Source organism: Oncorhynchus mykiss, chromosome 22 (assembly GCF_013265735.2).
Source record: "Oncorhynchus mykiss isolate Arlee chromosome 22, USDA_OmykA_1.1, whole genome shotgun sequence".
In the NCBI taxonomy this organism is placed as follows: Eukaryota; Metazoa; Chordata; class Actinopteri; order Salmoniformes; family Salmonidae; genus Oncorhynchus; species Oncorhynchus mykiss.
Genome location: NC_048586.1, coordinates 48,365,332 through 48,380,493, shown reverse-complemented (window position 1 = coordinate 48,380,493; position 15,162 = coordinate 48,365,332).

The window sequence follows — 15,162 nt, the reverse complement described above, 5'->3', positions numbered from 1 at the left end:
TGATCACATCTTTTACAGGGGTATTACATAATGAGTTTAAGTCACATCGTTTTTCCTAATACCCTGATACATGTGAGAAGGCATTAATCCACTCAATAGCTGTCCTGACTTCATTATGATCTTTCAAAAAAATGTTGGTGTCGTCAACCAATTGTGAATATTTGTTCTCTTTATCTTGTATCTGATTACCCCTAAAACTACCCTTATTGATATGAAGTGTCCACTCCTTGTTCGGGCGGGTCCTGCCCTTGTTCGGGCGGCGCTCGGCGGTCGGCGTCGCCGGTCTTCTAGCCATCATCAATCCACTTTTCCTTTTCCATTTGTTTTGTCTTGTTTTCCTCACACCTGGTTTCAATCCCCTCAATCACTTCTTGTGTATTTCGCCCTCTGTTCCCCCCATGTTTTTTTTGTGGGATTGTTTATTGTTGGATGTATGCACACGTTAGACTGGTTGTTTTTTGTTTGACTTGTTGTGTATTTCACCCTCTGTACCACCCATGTCTTTGTGTGGGATTGTTTATTGTTTGATGTATGCACACGTTAGACTGGTTGTTTATTGTTTGATGTATGCACACGTTAGACTGGTTGTTTATTGTTTGATGTATGCACACGTTAGACTGGTTGCGCTGGATTATGTCAAACCGTATTGTATTTCGTGTTTGTTGTGCCGTGTCTGTTTAGTTCGCCTAAATAAAAGGCTCCATTTGCTACCCAGTATCTGCTCTCCTGCGCCTGCTCTCTTACGCATACCTGACAAAACCCCTAAAACTATCCTTATTGAGGTGTCATTACACCTCTAAAAAACTATCCTTATTGAGGTGTCATTACACCTCTAAAAAACTATCCTTATTGAGGTGTCATTACACCTCTAAAAAACTATCCTTATTGAGGTGTCATTACACCTCTAAAAAACTATCCTTATTGAGGTGTCATTACACCCCTAAAACTATCCTTATTGAGGTGTCATTACACCTCTAAAAAACGATCCTTATTGAGGTGTCATTACACCTCTAAAAAACTATCCTTATTGAGGTGTCATTACACCCCTAAAACTATCCTTATTGAGGTGTCATTACACCTCTAAAAAACTATCCTTATTGAGGTGTCATTACACCCCTAAAACTATCCTTATTGAGGTGTCATTGCACCCCTAAAACTATCCTTATTGAGGTGTCATTGCACCCCTAAAACTATCCTTATTGAGGTGTCATTACACCCCTAAAACTATCCTTATTGAGGTGTCATTACACCTCTAAAACTATCCTTATTGAGGTGTCATTACACCCCTAAAACTATCCTTATTGAGGTGTCATTACACCCCTAAAACTATCCTTATTGAGGTGTCATTACACCCCTAAAACTATCCTTATTGAGGTGTCATTACACCTCTAAAACTATCCTTATTGAGGTGTCATTACACCTCTAAAACTATCCTTATTGAGGTGTCATTACACCCCTAAAACTATCCTTATTGAGGTGTCATTACACCTCTAAAACTATCCTTATTGAGGTGTCATTACACCTCTAAAAAACTATCAGCAAGTGTCAGCAAGTGTCAACTTTCTTTGACCAAGAAAAATAAGAAAGTAGACATTGGGCAGCCTTGTTTAATTCAGTATAATGTCGAATCTCTGTGGAAGTTCCGTGGGATGATTTAACAGAGCTGTTACTGTTACTGTGAAGTGTTTTAATTACAAATATTGACCAAACCCCCCCCCCCCCAAAAAAAAAAATTGAGTTTCAAAAATAAAATAATGTTCAACTGTATCAAAAGCCTTGTAAAAGTCTACAAATAAAATAAACCTTTGTTCCATAATGTGCTCATTCTAGTCTATCAAGTCCAATACACCAAGGGTTTTCCTATGGGAACAGCCTAAAGAGCCCTTTTAGAGCAGCATACTAAACAGCCAACAAAGCTCCTTTTAATGGCTTTTTCCCACCTGACGTTCACAGAGATTGCATTTATGGTAAACGCTGAGCATTCGGCTAAAGTGTAAATGACCTTTTAAAAAATGTTATAGAGAGTTGCTCTATAGTGTGTATTGGTTTGAATACCGGACTATAATCTAGAGATTGTTAATCTAGTGTGAAAAAGGTTTGGGTAAATGCCAGGGCAAATCATTGGAGCTACTGTGTCCTAAAAGGCGCAGGCCAGTGCACTAAACATTTTATGCTTTAAATTCATTTAATTTGCAGTAGTTTTTAGACTGTGTCCGTCTTCATTAACAAAGAGTGCTGTGACACTAAAGGCCTTAATTCAATCGAAATCAAGCGTTAAAACCCAGCGATAACCGACAACCACAGAGTTATTCATTCCTTTACACTTGTGTGTATAGGGTAGTGGTTGTGAAATTGTTAGATTACTTGTTAGATATTATTGCAAAAGTCGGAACTAGAAGCACAAGCATTTCGCTACACTCGCATTAACATCTGCTAACCACGTGTATGTGACAAATAAAAGTGTATTTGATTTTATTTGATGTTTTTTTTTTTGTGTCTATGTGTTGTCAGTCGTGGAACTGCATTGGGAGCTGTAACTAATCGCTGAGCAACTTGTTTTTTTTAAATCATATTAACTAAAAGCCACAGCCGTCCCACTCCCTCAGAAGTTCACAGCAACAAAGAGTAGACAATATAGAAATAATAATAACGCTCAAATTGAAAATGATTCAGAAAAAAATAATGATGATTTCTAACAGCTTAATCGAGGTGTAGATTACATCTCACATTCGAGTGTTTATACTTTTTTAAAAACAAGACTCACACACAGTCAAGGCCGAGGGCAATGCCCGCTTTAGGTATAATGCGAGAAGACACGTGTGGATGTGACAGCTCTAAAATACAGTTCCACCTGCTCTAACAACCTCTATGTATAACGAGTGTCGTCAGGAGAAGGAGAAGGGGACCAAGGTGTGGGAAGTATTCATAATGTGTTTAATAAATACGAACACTTGAACAAAAACAACAAACGAACAGTTCTGCAAGGTGCAATACACAAAACAGAAAGCAACTACCCACAAACACCAGGTGGGTAAAAGGCTGCCTAAGTATGGTTCTCAATCAGAGACAACGATTGACAGCTGCCTCTGATTGGGAACCACACCAGGCCAAACACATAGAAATACAACACGCAGAACAAATCATAGAATGACAAACAAAGAATGCCCACCCCAACTCACGCCCTGACCAAACCAAAATAGAGACATAAAAAAGGAACTAAGGTCAGGACGTGACACTATGTGGATGTGACAGCTCTAACACACAGTTCACACCTGCTCTAACAACCTTTAAAGCAGAGCTGATTGAATAGGGTCCCAAGTTGATGGTTACCATGGATAGAGTGTACCAAATGGCACCCTATTCCCTATTTAGTACACTGCTTTTGACTAGGGCATCTGTACTAGGTAGGGAATAGGGTGTCAACATTTACTGGCAGCCTTTACCAAACAACCACATGATTTCACATGTGGAAAAATCACATGATTTTGGAAACACGTGACGTGATTACATTTTCACATGTGAAGTTTCGCGTTATCACGTGTTGCTTTACACTTTGTCACATTATAACATTAATGTCACGTGATCACATGAAAACGTGTGTTTTTGGAACACTTCACATGTGATCACGTGAAATTCACGTTTTTTTTTCACGAAAGGGATCTACCATCTAACCCTCTACTCTCTACCCTCTACCACCTAACCTCTACCCTCTACCCTCTGCCCAGGGCAGAAATTCATCCCCTTAAGCATTACAAGTTCCTTTAAAAACCCTCACAAAGGAATTCATGTATATCAATACACTGCATCGTAGCATTAGTGGGAAATTGGAAAGCGTGTGTGTTGTGGTGGTCGTCGTTCAGAAGAGCTTTAGTGGATGAAATTCTAGAACACCTTGATGGAGATTCTCATTAGCAGTCCATTCCGTTATCAGTCCATTCTGTTAACAGTCCATTCTGTTAATTATCAGTCCATTCTGTTATCAGTCCATTCCGTTATCAGTCCATTCTGTTATCAGTCCATTCTGTAAATTATAAGTCCATTCTGTTATCAGTCCATTCTGTTATCAGTCCATTTAATTAATTATCAGTCCATTTAGTTAATTATCAGTCCATTTAGTTAATTATCAGTCCGTTCTGTAAATTATAAGTCCATTCTGTTATCAGTCCATTCTGTTATCAGTCCATTCTGTTAAAACAGTCCATTGTGACCTTCACTCCAAACCACTCTACCTCTCAGACATCATCCCATTAGGATGAGGTCATTTCCTTTGGTCAAAGAGCATTAGGTCTACCTTTAACATGTTGAGAGAAGCATTTACTGTGTGGGCTTTTAGGACGTTTTACTGTAGGCCATCATATGATTTCCTACCTCAGCACATGAACACTAACTTAAAGAAACCATAAAACAATTTAGTCCAATCAATGTTGATAAATATCATGTGGTTGTCCATGGTACTGATTTCTGTCTGTGTGTGTTTTATTCACCCTACTTGTAGACTAGTTGGCAAAACGGTCTATGGCTCTGTCATAGAGTATGCTTTAAGTTTTTGTTGTCGTACTCTACCTAACTACAGTATTTGCTAAGTTTAACCTCGTATTGGCAACAATGAGCCAGCTAAGTTAACATGAACCTAAAAGCACTAGGCTATATCTAGACTACATATTGAGCTTCAGATGTTTCAGGCCAGTGGCACAACATATCAATTTAAGGTTAGATCAGATTTACCATCATTATCATTGGCCTGTACAGAGAATTAATTTTAAAAAACAGTCCGAATCCCATCTCCAAATCCACATCTCCAACCATGGCTTAGGAACGGGCTGATTTAGCAAGCTAGCTACTGCAAGACATCAACACAAGCAGACCAGAAACAAAACAAATATTTTGTTTATATGTGATTTCACAATATGTCATGCTCTTTTGGTCCACACAGCATCAGATACATGGTTTAAACATACTGAGAGAGAGAGGTGCTGTTTCACTGGCCAGGCAGCATCAGATGCATGGTCTACACATACTGAGACAGAGAGGTGCTGTTTCATGGCATACCTAGTAGAGGGTATATGTAGTAGAGGGTATATGTAGTAGAGGGTATATGTAGTAGAGGGTATATGCTGTTCAGGGTGTATGTAGTAGAGTTTATATGTAGTACAGGTATATGTAGTTCATGGTATATGTAGCAGAAGGTATATGTAATACAGGTTATATATAGTAGATTGTTTATGTAGTAGAGAGTATATGTAGTAGAGGGTATATGTAGTAGAGGGTATATGTAGTACAGGGTATATGTAGTACAGGGTTTATGTAGTAGAGGGTATATGTAGTACAGGGTATATGTAGTACAGGGTATATGTAGTAGAGGGTATATGTCGTAGAGGGTATATGTAGTACAGGGTATATGTAGTACAGGGTATATGTAGTAGAGGGTATATGTAGTAGAGGGTATATGTAGTAGAGGGTATATGTAGTAGAGGGTATATTAATTACAGGGTATATGTAGTACAGGGTATATGTAGTAGAGGGTATATGTAGTACAGAGCTTTGGCTAAAATCCTCTAGCTTCTCATATGTCTTTGGGTGTCAGTAAAGTTAGAGACTTAGAGGGCGTCAGGTGTGTCCACTGAGAGGTGATATCAGGGGAGAGCTCAGAGCTCCCTCCCTCCCTCCCTCCCTCCCTCTCTCTCTCCCTCTCTCTGTCTCGTTGTCCATAAGATCTCTTCCTCCCACCTGGTGGGACTGTGGCCTCAGCACTGACACGGCTTTTTAATATTTCACCACACGCAGAGCACACCATATGTCCCCTACACCCCTCTACCCCTACCCTGCCCCCTACCTCCTACTGCTACCCTCCAATGAATTATGAATCCAAATGGACTTCTAATATTTTGAGGATAAAAATATGGCTATAGGCAGGGTGCCCGCCCGACTGCAAAGTCAACCCCATCATGAGGGGTTGACTCTCCAAGGGAGGGGGAAGGAGGGGAGAGGTGGGGAGAAGACTGTCTGAAGTACTTGGAAGAGAGAGAAAAAACATTTGTCGCTTACAAAAAAACACGTGAAATTTGAAGTTTCACATGTGAAAATCACATTTTTATAAGTGAAATTGATGTTTTCACATGTTGAGCTTAAATGCCACGTGAAACTATATTTTCACATGGTAACATCACCTTTTCTCATGTGAGGAGAATAACATGTTTTCACCACACATGTAAATTGCAGTTTCACATGAGAAATTATAAGTTCAAATGTGAAAAACAATAACGTGCAGTTTCACATGTAAAAAAATAAATTAAACATCCACATCTGGAAATCTAACTCTCCCAAAATGTAATTTTCCAGTTGTACATATTAGAAACATCCACATCTGGAAATCTAACTCTCCCAAAATGTAATTTTCCAGTTGTACATATTAGAAACATCCACATCTGGAAATCTAACTCTCCCAAAATGTAATTTTCCAGTTGTACATATTAGAAACATCCACATCTGGAAATCTAACTCTCCCAAAATGTAATTTTCCAGTTGTACATATTAGAAACATTCACATCTGGAAATCTAACTCTCCCAAAATGTAATTTTCCAGTTGTACATATTAGAAACATCCACATCTGGAAATCTAACTCTCCCAAAATGTAATTTTCCAGTTGTACATATTAGAAACATCCACATCTGGAAATCTAACTCTCCCAAAATGTAATTTTCCAGTTGTACATATTAGAAACATCCACATCTGGAAATCTAACTCTCCCAAAATGTAATTTTCCAGTTGTACATATTAGAAACATTCACATCTGGAAATCTAACTCTCCCAAAATGTAATTTTCCAGTTGTACATATTAGAAACATCCACATCTGGAAATCTAACTCTCCCAAAATGTAATTTTCCAGTTGTACATATTAGAAACATTCACATCTGGAAATCTAACTCTCCCAAAATGTAATTTTCCAGTTGTACATATTAGAAACATTCACATCTGGAAATCTAACTCTCCCAAAATGTAATTTTCCAGTTGTACATATTAGAAACATTCACATCTGGAAATCTAACTCTCCCAAAATGTAATTTTCCAGTTGTACATATTAGAAACATTCACATATGCAAATCTAACTCTCCCAAAATGTAATTTTCCAGTTGTACATATTAGAAACATTCACATCTGGAAATCTAACTCTCCCAAAATGTAATTTTCCAGTTGTACATATTAGAAACATTCACATATGCAAATCTAACTCTCCCAAAATGTAATTTTCCAGTTGTACATATTAGAAACATTCACATCTGGAAATCTAACTCTCCCAAAATGTAATTTTCCAGTTGTACATATTAGAAACATCCACATCTGGAAATCTAACTCTCCCAAAATGTAATTTTCCAGTTGTACATATTAGAAACATCCACATCTGGAAATCTAACTCTCCCAAAATGTAATTTTCCAGTTGTACATATTAGAAACATCCACATCTGGAAATCTAACTCTCCCAAAATGTAATTTTCCAGTTGTACATATTAGAAACATCCACATCTGGAAATCTAACTCTCCCAAAATGTAATTTTCCAGTTGTACATATTAGAAACATCCACATCTGGAAATCTAACTCTCCCAAAATGTAATTTTCCAGTTGTACATATTAGAAACATCCACATCTGGAAATCTAACTCTCCCAAAATGTAATTTTCCAGTTGTACATATTAGAAACATCCACATCTGGAAATCTAACTCTCCCAAAATGTAATTTTCAAGTTGTACATATTAGAAACATTCACATATGCAAATCTAACTCTCCCAAAATGTAATTTTCCAGTTGTACATATTAGAAACATTCACATCTGGAAATCTAACTTTCACACGTGCAATTGCAAGTTCACATGTGTGGGTAAAATAGTGGTATTAATCAAGGTGGTGTTGTTGTGTTGTACTAGTAATGTTTCCACATGTGGAATTGCAAATTCTGTAATGCCATTCTATAAAAAGGTTACTTCGCCTACCTGAGAATAAATAATTATAACTGAGTTAAAAAATAAGAATTTCTTATTTCTGAATAATCCACTGAATTATTTGCATTCCACCATGGTGTTGCATGACTTGTGCATTACCACTAGGGGGAGGCATTCGGAGAGTTCCTGCTGCAGGCGCGCCTCTCTTCTTCGTACGTTGGTCCTTGACGGTTGGAAGGAGACCAGTGAAAACAGCAGAGAAGCTAACTCTCTGTGCCTCCATTTTATTATTTTTTATCCTGTTTTTCCGGGTTTGTAAGAGTGGTTTCGCTTGAAATAAAAATTCTAGAGATAACATGTTTAACTAAACTGTGTTGAGTTTTCTGGTAAATTTGATTTATAATTTCGTTGTTTTGACCCGAGTTTAAAAAAATTGTAAATGAGATTTTCTCATTTACATGAGCTAGCAAGCTAGCTAGCTATCCAGTTAGCTCACTTTTTATGCAAGTCAATGAGAACAAGATTGTTGCGTTTCAGATATTTTTATTTATTTCTGTTATTAATGTTTTAGCTCTTAAATCTCAGTTTGTGTTTTATTTTAAATGAGCTTCTTTCATCAATTTCCCTGATTTTGCTCTTCAACTTTCTTTGGAAAAAATCAAGATGTCAAAATTCTTGTAATGCTTTTTGTATATATTTTATGCTCAATCTGATTAATCACAGCAAATCCTGTGATTAAATTGATTAAAATATGTTTTAAATGTATGACACTCCTATTTTGAATAGAATAGTCAATATCCTGAGATTGAGAGAAATGTATAGCAAATTGGAACAGAGTCCCAGTTTCGTCGCTCTTGGCTCATTCTATTCTCAAATTGAAAACAGATATTTAAGGGTCATTAGCAACGTCAATATTCACGCCATTTTGTAACATGATTATTCATGAATCAGAAATCTATTCTAAGAAAGGAAGAACACAAAGACTGTTTTTTTTATTGCAATATGTTGTTCTCTCCATTTCCATCTCAATTAACTTCATAGAAAAGACTCTGAGATTAGGAGCCGTATTGAATTGTGTTTAATAATTAATGACATAATTTTGCTTTATCTCAGGGAAAGAGATACACGAGCCAGACTGTCCCGTTCATCAAACTGCCATAGCCTTTTATAAGGCATAATGAATTGCAGCTTCAAAAGGCCTGATGTAAAAAGCTATGTGGGAATATTGTAGAAGGAAAATAAGAGCCTGCAGGTGTTTTTCAGATATTCGGGTCACGCTAAAAAGGGCTGCTTGGTGACCAAACCTGAAGTCTGTGACGGAATGTTTCCTCCAGAAGAGAAAAGGAAGAGAGAGGATGTAAAAATAAGATGGGGGACAGTTAAACACGTGTTGCATGACAGAAAACACATACTAACATACCAATCCTGTCCGATGCCCTTCCTTCCCTAAGGCAAGACACCAACCTAATCATTTTACCATGGTATGACATCAGACTAAACCAAGCTGAATCTTTTGTTACCTATGTAACACCCTATGTCCTACTGCAGTTTTGACACAAGGCAGGAACTAATCCTCCACCCTATGTCCTACTGCAGTTTCGACACAAGGCAGGAACTAATCCTACACCCTATGTCCTACTGCAGTTTTGACACAAGGCAGGAACTAATCCTACACCCTATGTCCTACTGCAGTTTTGACAGAAGGCAGGAACTAATCCTACACCCTATGGTGTGAGCGAGATAGCTTGGAAATCATGTTGTGAGGACGTTGGTAATATGGACAAATGCACAAAATACAGTTCTGAGTAATCATCCAAAATTTTCTCCAAATAAGTAAGATTCCAACAAGGAACAAATACAATAATCCCAAGCACGAACAACGAGAACCCACATGACAAACAATAACGCACAAAACAGAGAGGGGAATCAGAGGGTTAAATAAGGAACATAATTAATGGAATGGAAACCAAACGAAAATGAAACATAGATCGGTGGTGTCTAGAAAGCCGGTGACGTCGACCGCCCAACTTCGGCCGAAGTCGTGACATGTTGTTTTCTGTAAAGTCTCAAAGAAACCTGTGTTAGATTGGTATGTGTATCTACAGCTCTGGAAAAAATTAAGAGACCACCGCAAAAATGATCAGTTTCTCTGGTTTTAATATTTATAGGTATGTGTTTGGGTAAAATTAACATTTTTGTTTTATTCTATAAACTACTGACAACATTTATCCCAAATTCCAAGTAAAAATACTGTCATTTAGAGCGTTTATTTGAAGAAAATGGTCAAAAGAAAAAATACAAAATCCAGTGTTGTCAGACCTCGAATAAAAAAGAAAATAAGTCCATATTAATTTTTAAACAACACAATACTAATGTTTTAAACTTAGGAAGAGTTCAGTCATCAATATTTGGTTGAATAAGCCTGATTTTCAATCACAGCTTTCATGCATCTTGGCATGCTCTCCACCAGTCTTTCACGTCGATATCGGGTGACGTTATCATGGTGCAAAAGTTCAAGCAGCTCGGCTTTGCGTCCATCTTCCTCTTGATCACATTCCAGAGGTTTTCAATGGGGTTCAGGGCTGGAGATTGGGCTGGACATGACAGGGTCTTGATCTGGTGGTCCTCCATCCACACCTTGTTTGACTTGGCTGTGTGGCATGGAGCATTGTCCTGCTGGAAAAACCAATCCTCAGAGTTGGGGAACCTTGTCAGAGCAGAAGGAAGTACGTTTTCTTTCAGGACAACCTTGTATGTGGCTTGATTCATGCGTCCTTCACAAAGACAAATCTGCCCGATTCCAGCCTTGATCATCACCGATCCTCCACCAAATTTCACAGTGGGTGTGACACACTGTGGCTTGTAGGCCCCTCCAGGTCTCACACCCACTGTGACATTTGGTGGAGGATTCCATAAACACCTCCTTCTGCAACTGGATCCTGGACTTCCTGATGGGCCGTTCCCAGGTGTTAAGGGTAGGCAGCAACAGATCCACCTTGCGGACCCTCAACACATGGGCCCCTCAGGGTTGCGTGCTCAGTCCCCTCCTGTACTCCCTGTTCACTCATGACTGCTTGGCCAGGCACAACTCCAAGACCATCATCAAGTTTGCCGATGACACAACAGTGGTAGGCACGATTACCAACAATGATATAGACAGCCTATAGGGAGAAGGTCAGAGACCTGGTATTGTGGTGCCAGGACAACAACCTCTCCCTCAATGTAATCAAGACAAAGCAGATGATTGTGGACAACAGGAAAAGGAGGACCGATCACGCCCCCATTCTCATCGACAGGGCTGTAGTGGAACAGGTTGAGAGCTTCAAGTTCTTTGTTGTCCACTTCATTAACAAACTGTCATGGTCCAAACACACTAAGACAGTCATGAACAATAGACAAAGTCTATTCCACCCCAGGAGACTTGAAAAGTGTTGGCATGGGTTCTCAGAACCTCAAAAGATTCTACAGCTGCACTATCGACCGCCTGGTTGCATCACTGCCTGGTACGGCAACTGCTCGCCCTCCGACCGCAAGGCACTACAGAGGGTAGTGCATACGGCCCAGTACATCACTGGGGCCAAGCTTCCTGCCATCCAGGACCTCTATATCAGGCGGTGTCAGAGGAAGGTCCTAAAAATTGTCAAAGACTCCAGCCACCCTAGTCATAGACTGTTTTCTCTGCTACCGCACGGCGAGTGGTACCGGAGCGCCAAGTCTAGGTCCAAGAGGCTTCTTAACAGCTTCTACCCCCAAGCCATAAGACTCCTGAACAGATAATCAAAGGGTTACCCAGACCCCTCTTCTACGCTGCTGCTACTCTCTGTTGACAATCTATTCATAGTCACTTTAAATCTACCTACATGTATATTTGACCTCAATTACCTCAACTAATCGGTGCCCCGCACATTGATTCTGTACCGTTACCCCATGTATATAGCCTCACTTGTTATTTTACTGCTGCTGTTGAATTATTTGATACAATTATTAGATAAGTAGAAAATAGAAAATAATATAATCTATTTCTTTTTTTTTAAAACCATTCTTGGCCCCCTAGCCCGAAGAAGTTAAGGGATTGTAGGTAAGCGTTTCACTGTGGAGTCTACAGCTGATGTATTCGGTGCATGTGACAAATATAATTTTATTTTATTTCGCAGTTATTGTCTTTTTTCAATTAAACTCTGACATTGTCCATTTTGCAGCTGGGTCTCAGAGCATTTATTATTATTCTATATATAAATCCGAGACACTCCATTGAGTATGATATTGTAAAGACCGACGCTGGAGGGGAGAAACGGATACAGGGAGTCAGACATTTAATCAGGAACAGACATGAAACACGACTGAGACACACTACTGGAACAGATATAGGGGAGGTAAGAAACAGGTGATTGAGTCCAGGTGAGTCCAATCATACACTGATAAGTGTGACGGGGAAAGGCAGGTGTGCGTAATGATGGTGGCAGGAGTGTGTAATGCTGGGGAGCCTGCTGCCCTACTGATGGTGGCAGGAGTGTGTAATGCTGGGGAGCCTGGTGCCCTACTGATGGTGGCAGGAGTGCGCAATGCTGGGGGGCCTGGTGCCCTACTGATGGTGGCAGGAGTGCGTAATGCTGGGGAGCCTGGTGCCGTACTGATGGTGGCAGGAGTGCGTAATGCTGGGGAGCCTGGTGCCCTACTGATGGTGGCAGGAGTGCGCAATGCTGGGGGGCCTGGTGCCCTACTGATGGTGGCAGGAGTGCGTAATGCTGGGGAGCCTGGTGCCGTACTGATGGTGGCAGGAGTGCGTAATGCTGGGGAGCCTGGTGCCCTACTGATGGCGGCAGGAGTGCGTAATGCTGGGGAGCCTGGTGACCTACTGATGGTGGCAGGAGTGCGTAATGCTGGGGAGCCTGGTGACCTACTGATGGTGGCAGGAGTGTGTAATGCTGGGGAGCCTGGTGCCCTACTGATGGTGGCAGGAGTGTGTAATGCTGGGGAGCCTGGTGCCCTCAAGCCCCAGGGGTGAACAGTGAGAGCAGGTGTGACAGATATGTTCGTAGTGTGTGTATTATTTTGTGGATGTCCATCACCCATTTTGTATGATATGTTACGAATTGGTCAAATGTACGATACGTTTACTAAAATGACAATGTCCAATATATTATGAATTGACAATACATGATATGTATTGTGATATGTTATGAATTCTAGCTAGGTGGCTAACGTCAGCTAGCTGGCTAACATTAGCTAGGCTAGGGGTTAGGCTTAAAGGGTTCAAGTTAGGGTTCTGTTGAGGAGTTATGTTACGTTCAGGGTTAGGGAAATGGTTAGCCAAAAAGGGAGAAGGTTAGATTTAGCTAACATGCTAAGTAGTTGCAAGGTAGATAAAAAGTTGTAAGTAGTTGAAAAGGTGCTAGTTAGTTAAAATTGTCCGTGATGAGATTTCAACTCGTAACTTTTGGGTTGCTAGACATTCGTGTTACACGCCTAACCATCCACCCCGACAAACCAACCTACTTTAGTTTTTTTTTGCCTGAAGGAACCATCTGTCTTATGTAACCAAACACAAGACATCATACTAATTGGAGTGTCCCAGATTTACATTTACTATGTTACGTCTAGTCTATGAGACCAGGCTGGCCTCAGCGGATTGATATTAACTTTTTATGCACAAGTTCCCAAAAGCATTTGGCAATTGGTGTGTATTTGGCACGGTACAGTTAGGACCTAAAGCTTAGGCTTAAGCTACACACTAACGGCAGATAACAAATAATGAAAGAAAAACTCCATGTAGCCTATAGATATGAATAATTAAACATTTTGTGTTTCCTCTTTATTCAACCCGCTCTTCATCCACACAAAATGTCATGACCTTAAACCTGCCCGCCCCTCCCCCCGCCCCTACCACCCCCCCACCCCCACCCCGCGGACCACGGGTTATGAGTCAACCCGTGCGTCACTAACACACACACACACATACACATACACACACACAAACACACACACACATACACATATGGGTTTGCAGCAGGGAGGGGTAGTGTTTGTGACACCTAGGCAGAGAATGTGTAAGACATGAAACCTTGTTAATATTTCACCATCTTGTAACCTCATTCTCATCTGATTACAACAGGGACGAATTGTTTATTTAATTTGTTTTGTTTTTTTGCATTTTATGAATTTCTATCTAGGACAGAAGGTATGACTCACTCCCTCCCTTTGCTGGTCTTTTTGTTCTGAAATGTTGCTGATACTTGGAAATCCATTTGAAAAGTCAATTCAGTCTAGTTTTTGGAGATGAAACAGCATGCAAGACTTGAACAACGGCACCCGCAGTGACGGAGCGATCTATGGCACTGCATGTCATTGCAAGAGGCGTTTCTACATACATCCCTGGTTTGAATCCGGGCTATATCACATCCGGACGTGATTGGGAGTAACATAGGATTGCGCACAATTGGCCCAGCATCGTCTGGGTTTGGCCGGGGTAGGCCGTCGTTGTAAAATAAGAATTTGTTCATAATTATCTGACTTGCCTAGTTAAATGAAGGTTACATTTTTTTTTTTTATGAAACACAAGACTTGTTAAATGTGTTCTCTCTATGGTCTCTTCCTAGAAGTTGAAAGGCTATACAGGGCTGTGTTATACAGTATCAATGTGTTACACAGCATCTTCCTAAAACACAAATAGGCTCCAGGACACTGCATGGTTGGTTCTGCATCTAATATTAAAGGGTTCGTCTCCAGCTTCTCCTTTCATCACTATTGCATTGCAGCCGGTGAGTAATTGCTTGCATGGAATCAATATATACATATATATATATATATCAATATATAACAGCCAAGTCACAAATGTGAACGTTAAAGACCACGAGGATCCTGAAGATAGGCTAAACTATGGAAATTCATTAAATTATTCCCCTCTCAGAGATGCGCAAATTGGATTGTTCATCAAATGTAATACACCGGCAATGACATGCCGCCACATTGATGTGCCGGGCTGGGCCCCTGTGCGTGAGGAAATCAAGTAGCTATGAAACCTGACATGCCACCACATTGATGTGCCAGGCTGGGCCCCTGTGCGTGAGGAAATCAAGTAGCTATGAAACCTGACATGCCACCACATTGATGTGCCAGGCTGGGCCCCTGTGCGTGAGGAAATCAAGTAGCTATGAAACCTGACGTGTATTTCAGCCTACACCCCCCCCCCCCCCTTCCCCCTCCTCCCACCACCCCAAAATACTGGG